Below are 16,887 nucleotides of genomic sequence, written 5' to 3'. Positions count from 1 at the left end.
GCTTGATCGCATAAAGAAAATGGGAACAACGTTAGTCAAACCTCCTCAATAGAGATATTTGGGAATACAAAAGTGTTGCAAATTTCAATAAAACACCGGAGATGGGCATACGGATCCTCGCCATACCTTCCACCAAACTGTCCGGTCGCTTGAATCCTCTGCAACATAACCAGTTTCATTTCATACCTCGATCCGTCCAGAGCTAGCCTTATGATTCCTGGGGAGAAATCATATAGGTTGGGCGACACTGAAGGATCTCATACCGAGAGTTCCATGAGCGCGTTCGGATCGTTCTGATCTTACAGTGACCAAAATATAACATTATACATTCAACACTACAGTTATGCAATCAAAACTTAATTAATGGCATGCTACGAACAAAGATAAATAACAAGGAGACAGAGTTCCATACCAGTTGAAGACTATCTTCAATCTCTGGAACTCCAACGTAGCAGACCCTCCAAATGTTCTACCAACGCCCGACGAAAAACGTCGACTGCAGTAGCACGATCAATGCGAACTCACGACCGCAATGGGGACGACACCATCACTAATGAGCCTCGGGTATTCTCGGAGTGAAAACTCAAAGGGTGGGCTTTGGTGAATTTGGTAGAGGACGGAGGAAAAATGAGTCAGTGTAGGCGATAAGCAAGTGGGAGAGAAAACAACACTATCGTATAGTAGAAGTGTTTATCGCATAGAGGAGAAACACGATCGTGTAGGATATGCTGAACGATCGTTTAGGAAAAAAGTTTACGATCGTTTAGTTAAATCGTGAGGTGGACGATCATTTAGGCGGAGAAGCGACTATCGTATAGGCTTCCGGACGATCGTTTTAGAAAATACCAGCGCATTTTCGAATTCTCTTGGGCGAATGACGGACGATCAATTGCACGATTCAAAAATGAAAACTATTTTCATTTTAACCCATCGATTACCATAATCGACGTTGCCCACTAACCCACGTCCGAACGTGGAAAAAGGATTAAGTATCATATAATTAATCAATTAATTAATTAATATATATAATTATATTATATTTATATCCTATAGTTTGATATCACATATCTACTATAGTATTTTCTCCTCTACTTGATATAAATCATATTTATATCTAATTTCCTCCACAATAATGTATCTGATACATTTGCCAATTATATCATATATAATTAACCAGTCCAATTATATCATATATAATCGAACTTTCTCTTATCAATTTGAACATTTCAAATTAACCCAAATACTGGTTCTCGACTTTATCCAAGCTACCCAAGGAACCTAATGAACCTGTGGCTCGAAGCTCCAATGGTACGTGAATAGCTGACTAAACTCTTTAGCCACGAGATCCATCATTCGTTAACTGTCAGGCATTCCACTAAAGACCAATAGCTGAACTCTTCTTACCACAGATATATTTCTGTGTCCATCGGATATAAACAATCATGAGTACGATGACCCTTCACAAGTGCTCGTAAGTACAGCTGGGCCAATTGACCGTTTTGCCCCTGTAGTTACATCTCACTCCTTAAGTACCACTGATTCCTCTAATGAACAATACAACATAGTCCAACTATGTGTGATCACTTCGTGGTAACAAATAAATCAAGGAGTTGGTTGATTTGTTGTTTACAGTATAAAGTGTATGCGACGGAGTTAAGAAAAGAGTTAATATTACGAAAGATGTGATGAGTATGTGGGGGAACGGGTTGAGAAGGGGTTTAGCTAACACTTCCTAGCATTTCGTTCATGTTATGCGATCATGCTACACACATACAACAACAAATCATCTCTCAATGCAAATGCTACGACTTTTAGTTAGAATGCATGCGATATATACGATGATGTCTATAAGACTTACATCTAAGCCTCTATTCTTGTCTATGCGATGAAGAATGACACACACATATACAAGGAAACCACACACTACCATAACCTATCTCTAGGGTGCATGCGATGTATGTTAGCAAATAGAGCTTATCTTTAAGTCCCTATCTCTTGCTTATGCAGATCTAATCTTGCTCTCTCGAGTCTAGATTCTAACCTAGCTCTCTCAAGTCTTAGGTTCTTTCTTTAGACTCTCTCTCGAGTAGCTCTAAAGGGTGTTGGGCGCAACATAAGACAAGATGATCGCATGCAATGAAGATCCTAGGTCATGTTAGCTAAATACTTCTCAACCAATTCGATAGTTTTAGCGACTCATGTGTATTTTAAAGAGAGTGAATAGATATAGAAAAGTAAGTTCCATTCTATATATATATATAATCGAAGTACAAAATGACAATGCGGAATAAGAAAAAAGAGCTTGGTAGCAATTTCTCACTTCTCAAGGCTTTTACACTATTATTCTCTACTCTGCTCAAAAGATATTCTTGCTTTCGCAAGAGTCGGCCCTCTCTCTATTTTTCCACGCTCTCTGGCACTCTCTCGAGTTGACCAGGACGATCTTTCAGTGTCTTTTCCCTTCTCTCGCTTCCGCCTTCTAAGTATAAGAAAACTAAGAACAAGGCTAACTATCGTCTATATGGTGAACTCTAAAACTGGGCGAACTCCTTCACTAAAGGTGGCCTTCGGTATTTATAGAGCTTCAGGGTGAAAAGTTTCTTCTCTATTATGATTGCACTGATGGGATGGCTTTAATTCTCTTTCTGATGTGCCGAATAATTGTCACCAAAAAGTTGAGTGTACTTACTACAGTAGGTCGTTAACGGCTTGTCAACTTAATTCGAAATCGACCGTCATCAGCTTTCTGTCCCATCATGATTTATTAAGCTTTCACCCAGATGCGCCGGCTCTATGTGGCCACCTACTTGAGCATATTTTCGCGAGCGCAAACGATCGCATAGCCTTGCGATCACAATCTCTTAATGCGCTCGGACGTTAATTTCTTTGGATCACATTTCCGCCTCGCGTCAACAACATTTTCCTGCATAAAATACATAAGTTAGTTGTTTTAATGCCATGGACACATGTGATAGCAATGTTGTGAACTTAATGCTTTTGGATGCAATATTGTATATTTTTACCATCGCAATCCTGCATTGTTTTATAATTTTGCGCTGTAATAATGTGCATTTCTGCCCGTTATCAGATATCATGCTTAAACTCTAGGTCATAGGAACGAAACTCTGTGTTTGTTTTAGTATGATTCATTTCCTATCACTTGTGATTAGTTATTACCCACTGAACCTGTTTATTGGGATTTCCAATCTACGATTGAGTTTTCCTCACAGGTGATTCATCTTTCTATAGGCATGAGTTTCATCCATTTGAGATTTTGTAAACTTTTCTCTGGCCAGTCCTTTCATCAAAGGATCTATTGGGTTCACATCAGTCCATATGTGATCCACTCTTTACAGGAACTCTCCAATGTTACTGTGCTTACGACGTATTTATCATCTCTTTTCATTGTAATAACAGTTCTAAACTTTTGCGATTGCTACAGTACTATTGCAATAGATCAATATGACTGGTATCGGTTTTTTCCATGAGGGAATATATGCTAGCAGACTTCTAAGCCAGTCTGCTTGTTCACTAGTTGTTGCTAATGCTATCATTTCTGATTCCATCATAAATTGGGCTAAAATAGTATGTTTATTGGACTTCCAAGAGACAGCTCCATCTGTTATATTGAAAATATAGCCACTAGTAGCCTTTGGGGAGTTCCAGTCAGTATCGTTGAACCCTTCCAAGATAGTGGGAAACTCCTGATAATATAATCCTAGGTTCTGGGTTTTCTTCAAGTACCTCATAACTTTTTCTATATCATTCCAATGCTCTATACTAGGTCTGCTTGTAAACCTACAAAGTAATCCTACAGCATAAGCTATATCAAGCCTAGTGCAGTCAGCAACATATCTGAGACTACCTATGATGCTCGCATACTCAGATTGATTAACACTGTCAGCAGTGTTCTTGAACAACTTAACACTAGGGTCATAAGGAGTACATGATGGTTTACATTCAAAGTAATTATATTTCTTTAGAATCTTTTCTATATAGTGAGATTGATCTAAAGAAATTCCCTTTTTAGACCTAGTTACTTTTATGCCTAAGATTACACTCACTTCTCCTAACTCTTTCATATCGAAGTTTGCACTCAAAATGGATTTCACATCATTTATAAGTTCAAGTTCGATCCAAAGATTAACAAATCATCTACATATAAATATAAGATCGTGCAAAGATTGTTTTCAAACTTATAGTAGATGCATTTGTCACTTTTATTGACTTTGAAACCTTTAGACAAGATTAAGATATCAAATTTTTCATGTCATTGCTTAGGAGCTTGTTTCAGGCCATAAAGAGATTTATCTAACTTGCAATCCTTATTCTCTTGACCATAGACTATGAAGCCCTCAGGTTGTTCCATGTAAATCTCTTCTTCAAGTTCGTCGTTTAGGAAAGTGGTCTTTACATCTATCTGATGTACTACAAGGTTATATAGGACAATGAGAGAAAACAATATACGAATTGAGGTAATTCTAGTAATTGGGGAGAAGGTGTCAAAGAAGTCTATGTTTTCTCTCTGTCTAAACCCTTTTGCTACTAACCTAGCTTTAAACTTTTCTATTATTCCATCAAGTCTAAGCTTCTTCCTTAGAATCCACTTCATCCTATTGCCTTGCAACCCGAGGGTAGGTCTACTAAGTGTCAAGTCTTATTTGACTCAAGAGAGTCCATTTCATCATTTATAGTTTCTTTTCATAAGTTGGCATCTATGGAGGAGAGAGCTTCTTTTAAGTTTTTAGGATATTCTTCTACGTTATAGGTCTGAAAGTCATTCCCAAAGTCCCTGATAGTTTTAGTTCTTTTGCTACTCCTAGGCTCTAGGTCAGCTTCTTTATTAGAAGTTAGGCTTTTAACAGGTTGTAGACTACTAGAACTCGAGCCCCCACTATTCCTAGATTTAAAAGAAAATCTATCCTCAAAGAAGTCAGCATCATTTAACTCAATGATCACTTGGTTTACTAGGTCATAGAACCTATAGGATTTACTATTTACGACATAACCTATAAAGACACACTCATAGGCTCTAATAGGAAGCTTTCTTCTTTTGGAGTCTGGTATTCTTACAAAGGCTAGACACCTCCAAGTTCTAAAGTATGACAAGTTAGGTTTCTTATTCTTAAGGACTTCGTAGGGTGAAGTTGTGTTTTTAGATTTTGGTATTCTATTTAGGATATAACACATGGTAAGGATAATTTCACCCCACTAATAAGACGCAGCTTCTGGATAGAGTTCTATTTTTCCTTTCTACTTTTCCATTTATTTTAGAAGAATAGGGTGCAACCTTTTCATATATTTTTCCATGCTAGTTATAGAATTCGCTAAAACTGTCTGAGTTATACTCAGTTCCCCTATCACTACGAAGTCTCTTAACCTTTCGGTTAAATTGGTTTTCTACTTCAGTCAAAAAAAGTTTTGTAAGAGTGTATTATCATGCAGCGAAAATAACACAGATCAATAAGCAGTTTAATTCATTAATTTTGGCAGAAACTAAAGCATGATCATCTAATATAAGAGGGTTTGAAGTCATACCTTTGTAGAACTCTTCAAGATCTTGATCTTTAACAGTTGTCTTCTCCAAAACTCATCGTGAACTACCTCAAGATCTTTTCCACTATCCTCTTTAAGCTTTAGAATGAGTTATGGGACTCAAGAATAGCTTGAACCAATGGAAAACAAGGGAGAAGCTCTCTAAAATCTCTTTGAATGCATGCCTCAATTCCACTTCAATCTTCTTTATTTATTGCAAAGAAGATCACTGCATGAGATGAAGCTCATGCTTGGTGTAATTGAAGAGAAGGTAAGTGGTGTTTGTGTGAGCAAGTTGAAATGGCTAATGGAAAAATCGATTTTTCCATTTTGTGTCATTTTTGTAATTTTTCAATTTTTCCAAAAATCAAATTTGATTTCAAAACTGAAAATATTATTAATTTTATAAAATTAATTTTCTAAATTAATAAATAATCATTTAAATAATTTTAACTATTTTAATATCAAATATTAAATTTTTTTTATACAAATCCATCTTTCATATATTTAAATCATATTTAAATATAAATTCTCCTATTTCGTTTAATTCTAATTTGAACGTTTCAAATTAGCTTATCTACACTAAAGCTTATCCATTTACGAGCTAGTAGGGGGACCTCGCGGACCTACAGACTATGGGCTCTAACGATCCGAGATTAATCGACTAAACTCATTAGACCGAATTAATCCCCTATTCGTTAACTAATGGATCACTCCATTATAGCCCATAGTTGAACTCCCCTCACTGTAGATATATTATGTCCACTTGATATAACCATAATCAGTAAGTCGATCCTTCACAGGTTGTTCATAATCACAGTTGGGTCAAGATAACCATTTTACCCCTGTGAATACATTTTATTCCTTAAGTTTCTATTGACCTTCTAATGAACAATTTTGATTCATAATACCTATGAATCAAGTCCTTTCTCTATAATGAAAAAGTGGGACCTCAGTTGTTCAAGACCTAGAATCAGTACTTAAGAGAACAACTTACCTGCTAACTCTAAATCGAGTAAGAGTGAATTCCATCTTGCAGGGCTATATCCCCAGCTATTCATCCGATCTTATCCCCAAAATTGGAGGCTTATTGAGTAGTGCTATTGGACTACTCTCACCCATGTAAATCAAATGATAATCCCAAACAAATAGAAGTTTATAGCTAGCTCGGGATTAAGATCGAGTTAACCTAGGTTATTTAATAAATGAAATAGTTAGTTTTAACAGTAAACAGTCGTTATAAAGAAAAGTGACTATTTCTGTGGTCCAGTCTATATGCAAACTCATTGCATAGGATGTCCCCACTCACATGTCTCAACATAAACGATCTATGGATCACATCATTTGTAGCACTTTACAACTCCTTGTAACAACTATAGAGTGGGCCACATCCAATAGTGTTACCAGGATGAGATATCTAATTTCATCCATATAGTAGACCATTTAGGCTATATACTGTTAATTTGATCTTGTTTATGTCACCATATAAAGTTAAAGTATTCAGACTATAACCATGGATATATTTATTTGATTTTCATAGTAGAATGCAAAATCAACAACTTTTCATTATTGATAAATAGAATGTTTAACATGAAATGCAAGTTCTAGGACATTCCCAACAAGTTTAAAGGCATCAAAGCATCACTTTTATTTTTCAGCAAGTATATGAATGTGAAATTCGAACAGTCATCAATAAAAGTGATATAGTATCTTTATTATTCCTAGTCAAGACACCATCAAATTCACATAGGTTAGAATGAATTAACTCTAGAGGCTTAGATTCCCTAAGTACAAATTTATGCGAAGTCTTAGTTATTTTAGTCTGAATACAATATTCGCATTTATTAAATTTATTCATAGATAACTTAGTAATCATTTCTAACCTAAATGTTACTAATAAACCTTTTATTAGTATGAAAAAGTCTAGCATGCCAAACATTGAATAAACACATCATATAAACAGAAGATTTCATTTTATTCGAGTCAAGATTTAATTTAAACATGACATCAGTTGCATAACCCTTCCCTACAAAAATAATATTTTTAGTGGGGGTATATAAATCTGCCCCTATTGTCTGAGTGAAACCAACCTTGTTGAGGAGATAGCTCGAAACCAGATTCTTTCTTATCTCTAGAGTGTCGAAACCAAATTCTTTCTTATCTCTGGAATGTGCAGGACTTCCTTCAAAGGGAAAGTCTTCCCAGAGATAAACTTCAGCTTCACCTTGCCGATTCCAACAACTCCTGTTGAGTGATGATCCCTAACAGTATGTTCCTATCCTTAGTTTCAGTATAAGTTTTAAAAAGACTAAGGTAATGATAGACATGGTGCGTAATGCTAGTGTCTATCCACTACCCCTCAAAGCCACTGATCACATTTACTTCTATGATAATGGCTATTAGAGGCTCTCCTGTTAGGTTCGCTTGTCAACAGGATGATACATGTTCCTACAGTTCCTGATCGTATGCTCAGGTTTGTTGCAGTTAAAGTAGAGGAACTGTACCGTGTCTCCAGAATGGGGTTTCTATTTCTTCTTATTATTCTGGTTGCTGGATCCATGGTTTTGACCTTTTCTTTTAGTTTCCTTTTGCTTTTGGTCAGGTCTCACCACAGCTGAGGTGGGCTTTCTCAGTATGATGTTTACCTCCTCCCCCTAGTTCTGCTTCCAGACTTCCTCCTCAATCCTTAGGTGGGTGATCAGACTCTTCAAGGAGAACTCCTGGGTCTTATTCCTTAAGGTATTCTTAAAGTGCTTCCACAATTGAGGCAATTTATCAATAATGACAACAATTTGAAATTGCTCATTCAGAGGCATACCTTTGCTTATAAGCCATTATAAAAAGTCTCCATCAGACCGCAATCGAGAATCCCGATGTGCGGATAGTTCTTCACTAATTATCTGAATCGCACCTAGGCGGTGCTCAAAGTTTCTAATCCTTCTGTTCAAAATTCAACACATCCCTCCGTCTCCTTGCGTTGACGGCTGGAGAGAAGAATTTATTCATAAACCTTTCGACCAACTGAACCCATGCATTAATTTCATGTGGCTTTAATGACTGAGCCCACCTTCTTGCCTCATCCCTCCGTGTATATGAGAAGAGGTAAAGTCTAATACCTTCTGAGGTGACGCTAGGGATGGAGAAAGTACTGCACATCTCCACAAAGCTGGTAAGATGGGCATGCAGATCCTCACCTTGTAGACCTCCAAATTACCCCGTGTTTTGTATTATTTGGAGCATGACCGGCTTTATTTCTAAACGTGCGTTCTCCTCAACCATAGGTCATGAAATTCCAGGCGAGAAGTCATAAAGATTGGGTGCCGCATAATTTCTCATGGGGATATTGCGGTCAGCAGCAAGAAATACAGGGTTTTGCGCTGGCCGGTTTGCCCCTTGATTTCCTTCGGGTGCCTCGTTATTATTATCTGCCATATTGACTCTTCTTCGCCTTGCTCTGTTCTGGCGTGCCCTTGCGCGAAAAGTACGCTCGATCTCTGGGTCAGCTTCAAATTCTTGATCGGTTCCAATACTCATAAACCGTCAGCCTATTCTTCGCGTTAAACAGATAGTACAAAGAGATCTATCCTGCAAAATACCACAAAAGTACTCAACACTAACCGTTACCAATCCCCAGCAACGGCGCCATAAACTTGATGACATAAAAATTAATCTCTTTATCTAACTCTAACGTTGCTCTAATTGCGCTCAAATGCTTTGCGATAAAGATATGTTCTTAGTATGTGATGTAGTAGTGTGTGTCACAACTTTCCTTGTGCTAAAAATAAGTATAATTCCAACGCAAGTTTCTCAAAATAATCCGAGGTCGAACACAGGGATTATTTTCGTTAATGTGCTACTATTGTGATACATGCGACCGGTTTTTAATAATGAATAAAGAATGTTGATTTATACAGAAATGTAAATTGCGGTGAAAGTAAAAATGCGTTAATAAAATAAATCTTAAATTAATATGATACATGATACAAGATATATGATATACGATACTAAGGTCGAGAACTGATTGTGAAGTTGTACAAAGATTCGACATATGTGATGGCAAGTCTTTATGAATGAAGCAGAAAGAGAAAGAGTAAATAGTAAAAACATTGCAAGTTTATCAATTGCGTTAAAGATGCAACTATTAGCGTACACCCCTCGGTGATCGGTCGTGTTCCCATATCTCTATGGTGAAATAGGGATGAATGTGATGAACGCAAGGTTGTTTCCATCTCTGGAAATACTTCTTACTTTAGTTAACGCATTCTTCCAACCTTCTCTCGATTGGCGGAATAACATCTTCACTTCTGCTCTCACAGGTGAAGATGCAATCGTGCAAGCTTTAGCTAAACTTAATTATTTCCTTAACACAAATTAACTCACTCGCTTAATTTTTGCTATTTACCCATGGGATTAAGAATACCTCATGGAGAAAATGGATTATGGATGTACGGAAAGAGACAGAGAGATGATAATGGAAATTATCATAACATTTAATACTAAAATTAAGCGTCTGATACATGTTGTGAATGAAAGAGTAAAGAAGATGAATACAGATGATGAAATAGAGATTAGAAACAAATACAGAAAGAGTGTCAATCGTCTTGACACAGATCCTGAATGAAGGTTGTGTTTGCCGGCGTGTGGAAGTAGTGGAGAGGAAAGCTTCCCTCTTAAGCTTACTTTCCTGGTAGAATTTACCTTTGCACAGAGCTTCAGCTACGGGAATTCGAAGGATTCTCTGCTTGGAGACTCATCTCTTCGCCTTGTCTCGTGGTTCGCCTGGATCTACTCTGTAAGTCGCTTCAGACCAGCCTCTCTCTCAGAATTAGTATATGCACGTCTCTATGTATTCATGTACATCTTTTAGTGAATTTGCAGAAGCTATTTATAGGTGAGGCTTGGCTCTTTGAATGTGTGGTCCTCACTGTATGGTTATGGTAGTTCTTGAAATGGCGGAATGAGAAATTCCTTCTGTTACGCAATCAACCTGTCATAAATGCACAACTGAAAGTTGTATACTTGTCAGAATCCTCTGCAAATGCGTTGCTCTTTACATCTTCGATCGATCGCCGCGTGCGGTGTTATTTTTTATTATCGCATGTGGTTGAAATTGTGTTGATCGTTAGAGCTCTTGATCGATTGTCGCATGCGCCGCCATTGCGTTGATCATTTCTTCGTTCTTGATTGATGAGCGCATTGCGACGTAGATGTGTTGTTCACTTTATCTTTGAGCCATGAACGAATGCGGTGACTGATTTCCTGCAAACAAAAATTGAAACATTCTATTCTACCATCGCAGTGGTGTTAGTGGGCGTGTTGGCGATATTTTATAATTTTCGCATTTCTTAGCCAATTTGTATACTATCGATACAACTTTCCTTTATTTTAGCCTCAATATCTAAATAAAAAAGTATAAACAACTTGTATTTCTACAAGTTATCAATTAATTATATGTGATATAATTAATATAATGTATTTGATACATTATAGTATAAAGGTTATTTTAAGATGAATTAAGTCTTTGAATGTGATTCAAATACTATTATATGAATGAGATTCATATGATTAAATTTAGTATAAACGTGATTTATATCAAATACCATACATTATTGAGAGAAATAAAACTATAGGTTATATTGTATTTGATACAATATAAAAATTATAGGTTATATGTTATATTTGATATAACATATAGTTATATATATATATATACTAAGTTGTTGTTGTTGTTGTTGTTATTATTATTATTATTATTATTATTATATTTGTGTGTGTAATTATTAATTATTTACAACTCATTCCCCTTAATTTTTTCTCAATTAGACGTGTGTGGAGAATGGGCAGTTCAGTTTTGTTGTTTTCTTCATCTTCTTCACAGAAGTGAGAGTCCCTATGTGATCTCTCTAGTTTTTTCTCCCAAGAACACACATAAGAAAAGTTTTTCTTCTTCCCTTCAAAACCCTTTCCCTCTTCCCAAAATCTTAGCAAAGTCCACTACTCCTACTTATTCTCATCCCCTAAGGAGAATACAAGAAATTCTCTTGTGGTAGTGGCCATATGGGATTTCAGATTTTGGAGATCGAGATCTAGACGAAGAGTTCGTGATCGGAAGGAGGGTTTTTGCAAAGAATTGGTTCTTCAATGGTAAGTTATTTTTCTTCCTTTCTTCCTCAATAAACATGCTGTAAATTATACTATTTATGCATAAATTTGAAAGTTATATAATTTTATTCTGTAAAAATGAAGATGGGACAATCCCGCTTCTGCAGTGGACCTCACCGCTCCTTCAATAACCATCTCACCCTGATAGCTAAGATAATACTGACATGATCATGTATTTTCAAGGTAGTCCAGTCCAACCTAGGACACATGTGAAGAAACAATCCTAGTACCCAATATAGCCCGCTGAATGTGCACATGTCGACATAATCCTGTTATACGTGCTCAAGACACGCTAACATTTAACCAAGGTACCATTTTCTAGACAAATCCTTATGAGCATGGTATCAATTAAAAGCAAAGTTACATGGTCATTCATGTAAAACAACAGAAAATCAATAACTTAAATCTGAGAAGGCAAATTTTCTAAGCATGCCAACTTCACCAAACCATACATATATATATCATAACATATATGTATATAGGTACAACCAAAACATTTGAAAATAAAACCACTCACAGTTCTCCGGCATGAGTTTCTCTTTCCTGAGCTTTTTCCGCTTCCCTAGTTCCTCTCTAATTCTGAAACCATGTTAATCCTCATAATCAACTTAGAATCCTATATTCTATGGCTAAAACAATTTTAGAATACCTTTTTTACCTTAGCCCTATCTTACTAACTCCAATAGATGCTAATTTACACCTTATAATAAACCAAGATAATTGTGGGCGCAAGGGTCACTTTTCTATAGACTAGTTGCTACATGGAACTCTCCTTCAACACAAGGCAAGCCTGACCAACGCATAGTAGCCCCTTATCAACGCATAGACCTCTCCTTGAACTCCTCAATTCTCTCCAACTTTCTCGCTTTTTTAGTCTTCTCAAGGAAATTTGAGTTGTGAAATGAAATATAGTTTCCTCAGGTATTTATAGGCGTTCAAAAGGGATCCCTTGTTGGATTTTATGTCCTAAACTTGTAGATAGTGAATGTAGTTAAATGACCGTCATTAATAAATAGTTATTAATATTTTTATCAATAAGTGTTATTGGTGTTTTATTTAATTTTGTCTTATTAACCCTAAAATCCAATAAATTAACATCATAGGCTGTCTTATGAGTCTTGAACTATATGTAGAGACATATGAGGATCAATATTCAAGATACAGCTTATAGAGTATATAGTATAAGGATAAGGTTGGGTACCTTATCCTGGTAACACTATGGATACGACCCACTTTGTATTTGATACAAATGTAATGATCCAATGCATTTGTGTAGGAGACACGTGAGTGGGGATATCCTGCGCAATGAGTTTGCACAAGACCAGACCGCGAAATAATAACCACTAGATGTAACTTCATTGACTAGTTAGGTTTTTATTTCAATAGGATGACTTAGTCAACTTAGTCTTACTTCTAAGTATATTATGAACTCCTGTTTAAGAGAGATTGTTCTTTGATTTGTAGGGGTGAGAATGGTCAGTTCGCCGACTTAATATGCCTACCATTTTGGAGATAAGACCGAATGAATAGTTGGGAACATATTCATACAAGATGCATTTCACTCCTTCCCAACTTTAGGGTAAATAGATGAGTGTTCCCTTAAGTACATTGCTCCTCTGATGAATAACTTGTTTATGATCCAACCATTAAACAGAAACTCCTCTGGGCCAATGAGAGGGTATACTTGTAATATTTCCAAGTGGTGGTGCCCAATCCCACTTCAACAGAGAAATTCTACAAAATTGTCAAAAGGTTTACAAGGTAGGGTTTCTTCCCCTGTATAATTAGTCTTTTTGAGAATTGCATGCTTAATCTATATTACCTTTTATTCCAATACAAAATTGTTTTGATTTTAAATGCCAATATGAAAAAAAAACAAAATGGTTCTATATTTTGGCTTCCGTTGTGCCTTAGAGTTTTCATCCGTTCAATTGGTATCAAAGCCAAATCGTATTATCGATTTAATTGGTTGGTGGGATTTACTGCATTATGAATGTTATGGTTTGCAATTGAATGTTTTCTGCAATATTTGACCTTAGGTTTTCAATTTTGATATGATTAATGTAAAAGCCCCTGTTTTTTTGACATTATTGTTGTAAATCATTCCTCTGTAAGTGGGTCTAGAATTAGGGTTCATGTCGATGAATATCGAGACCAATTTGGCCAAAAATCATAATTTTATCGACATTCTGCATCCCTACATAATCCTGAAGGGAATTAGGGTTAGCAAAGTGGGTTTGGTTTGACTGTTGTTTAGTTGGTGGTATGGTTCGGTTAGGTTGGCTTGGTTCGCCAGTTAGTGATTCGGTTCAAACCGGTTCAGGTTGGTCTGGTTCAGTTCTAAAGCGACAGAAGAAATTTTAAGATAAAATTAGCTAAATTAGTGTAATTTATTGTTTTATTTTATCTTAGGGGCCAAAAATTTCAGGTTCATTTTGCTATTTAAATGCTTTGTGGATGTCATTTAAATGAATTCCACCTTAGGTTAAGCATGTTCATGCATTTTTTGTATATTGTAAGTGTTATAATGTATGGTATGAAATGCATGATTTATAATTTCTAGATTTATTTAATGTATGTGATATGTTAAATATATGAAATTGGAGAAGCATGTTACATGACGTTAATTAGAAAATATAATTAGTTATATTTATTAATGTGTATGAATATGTTTGGTTGATTTTCAAAATATTATATAAGTGTTATATTTAATTGGAAATCAATATGCATTGAGCATGACACATGAAATGCTTGTAATATGGTTTAATTTTTTAATTAGAATATGATTTTAATTAATTAAAACCATAGTGAGCATGTTATAGGACTATTATAGAAGTTAATGATTAGCAACCACTGACCTATAACAAAGAGTTGCATGCAAACATAGGGTCTTAGGAAAAATATATTATTATTTTTAATTTGTTTAAAATTAATTAGACCTAAGATTACATTTCTAATTAGATTAGAATAATTCCTTAGTTTCTTTTTTAAAAAAAATAGTTCTAAAATTGACTAAGTAGGACAAATAGGATTAAGGTTATAAGGGAACTCAACTGATACAATTCTATCTAGACTGGAGGTATTTAAGTTGACGGTTTACATAACACCTCCTAACTGGGAACTGGATCAGAACCTGAGTTGAATTAACTGAGGTCCTATTTGCATGCAATGTCACTAGGTAAATTAAATGGTTTAATACACCTAGAACTTTAGTATAAAGATCTTATTATAAGAGCTATATAGGCATAGACTTAGATATATTCATTAGCCGAAATTTAGCTAAGTATAACAAAATCCTAAAATAATTGGAACATTTTAGTAGGAGAAAAATGGTATAAAAGATATATCATTTTTACGCTCTCACGTCCCAAATAGTTCGCACCTTGAGATCTATACTCGACTTCATGTTACCCTGGGCATAGCCTCCCTTTAGAAAGTGTTCAATATCAAGGTGAATAGGGGAAACGTTCAAAGTAAATGGGAGAAGGTCACGTATCAACGTATCCTACAGTCTCCTTCATTAGGTTGCACCATGAGATTCTTATGATCCGCCTGCGTGTCATCCTAAAGTGACCATCCCTTGGGAGGGCCTGATCATAGGTTTCAGAACAACGTAAACTCTAAAAATGGATAGGATTTCTTAGGTTAATTTTCAACAGTTGTCTTTCCTAACGGTAGCCTGTTGAAGCGTACCTCTGAAATTCGAAAATGAAAGGGTCACACTTACAGGATGAATTAAACGAGTTAATGAATTTTTAACTAAATTAATGGTAGCTAAGAGCTATAGTAATAAGAGTTATTATGGAATTAGTAATTAGCTGAGATATTCTCAATTCAGGGGAAGGATAGTTAATCACCCTTGGGTGGCTGTTGTCCTAAACTTCTGAAGTATCGTTGCAAAATCAAGTCAATAGTTTATTTAGAGTTCAATGATTGCTTGGTTTTACTAAACTAATTGGATGTTTTGTGTGATGTGTTAAGGAAAAGATAACTAAAATAATCGTTTGTTTGTTTGTTTTTTAGCATGTTTTCCTCAATTACCGTTTTACTTAAAAATGAGAAATTAACCTGCAAAAATTATGCGACGTGAAAATCGAACTTGAATATAATTCTTTTTATCAATGATCTGCAGTTTGTCTTAATTGAGGAGTATCGTCAAGTCCCCGCCCAAAATACACCCCTAAATGTTAAGGATGCATATGACCGTTGGACAAAGGCCAATGAAAAGGCCCGAGTCTATATCTTGCTGAGTCTATCTAATGTACTCAACAAGAAGCATGAGGTTATGCTTACTACTCGTGAGATCATGGAGTCCCTCCAAGGTATGCTTGGGCAATCGTTCATTCAGATCTGGCACGGGGCCCTCAAATACATTTATAATACATGTATGAAGGAAGGTCAATTAGTTAGAGAACATGGTCTCGAGTTGATGGTCCAGTTCAACATGGCTGAAATGAACGGGGTTGTCATTGAAGAGCAAAGTCAGGTATCCTTTATTCTAGAATCTCTCTCGAAGAGCTTCTTCAATTCTATAGCAATGCGGTTATGAATAAAATACAGTACACCATAATAAATCTCCTGAATGAGTTGCAGACTTATCGGTCTCTTATGAAAGGTAAGGGACCGGTAGAAGGAGAGACAAATGTTGCCCATTTCAGAAAGTTTCATAAGGGTTCATCCTCAGAAACTAAGTTTGTACCCCCATTTCTGGCCTTAAGAAGGTCCAGAAGAAGAAAGAAGGAAAGGAGAAGGCTCCTTCTGCTGGGAAGAGTAAGGGAAAGGCCAAGGCAACCGAAAAGGTCAAGTGCCTCTACTACAATGTAAAAGGTCAATGGAAGCGAAACTACCCAAAGTACCTTGCTGAGAAAAATAAGGAAAGAGAAGGTAAATGTGATTTACTTGTTTTAGAAGTATGTTTAATGAAAAATGACCACAATGCCTAAATACTTCATTCAGAAGCTACTAATCATGTTTATTTTTCTTTACAGGTGATAACTGGTAGAAATACAAGTTATTTATATCATCTTACTTAGAATATGCGGCAATAGGAAGGAAAAGTTGCGTCAAATGTAGTAAAATTGGCTTAGAAACGCAAATATTGTAAAAGTATCGTAAACGCACCCACGGACCGCATTGCGATGGCAAAAAGGATGTCCAAACCTTTGTTTTGTAGGTAACAGGTATCACCGT

At 35.9% G+C, this 16,887-nt stretch overlaps 1 pseudogene; it reads left to right on the top strand.

Annotated features, from left to right (window-relative positions):
• The window catches only part of LOC120073427, a 45,461-nt pseudogene that overhangs the window by 15,315 nt on the left and 13,259 nt on the right, over positions 1-16,887 (top strand).

Source organism: Benincasa hispida, chromosome 3 (assembly GCF_009727055.1).
Source record: "Benincasa hispida cultivar B227 chromosome 3, ASM972705v1, whole genome shotgun sequence".
In the NCBI taxonomy this organism is placed as follows: Eukaryota; Viridiplantae; Streptophyta; class Magnoliopsida; order Cucurbitales; family Cucurbitaceae; genus Benincasa; species Benincasa hispida.
The sequence above is the reverse complement of the archived record's forward strand: the minus strand, read 5'-3'. Positions and strand labels throughout refer to the sequence as shown.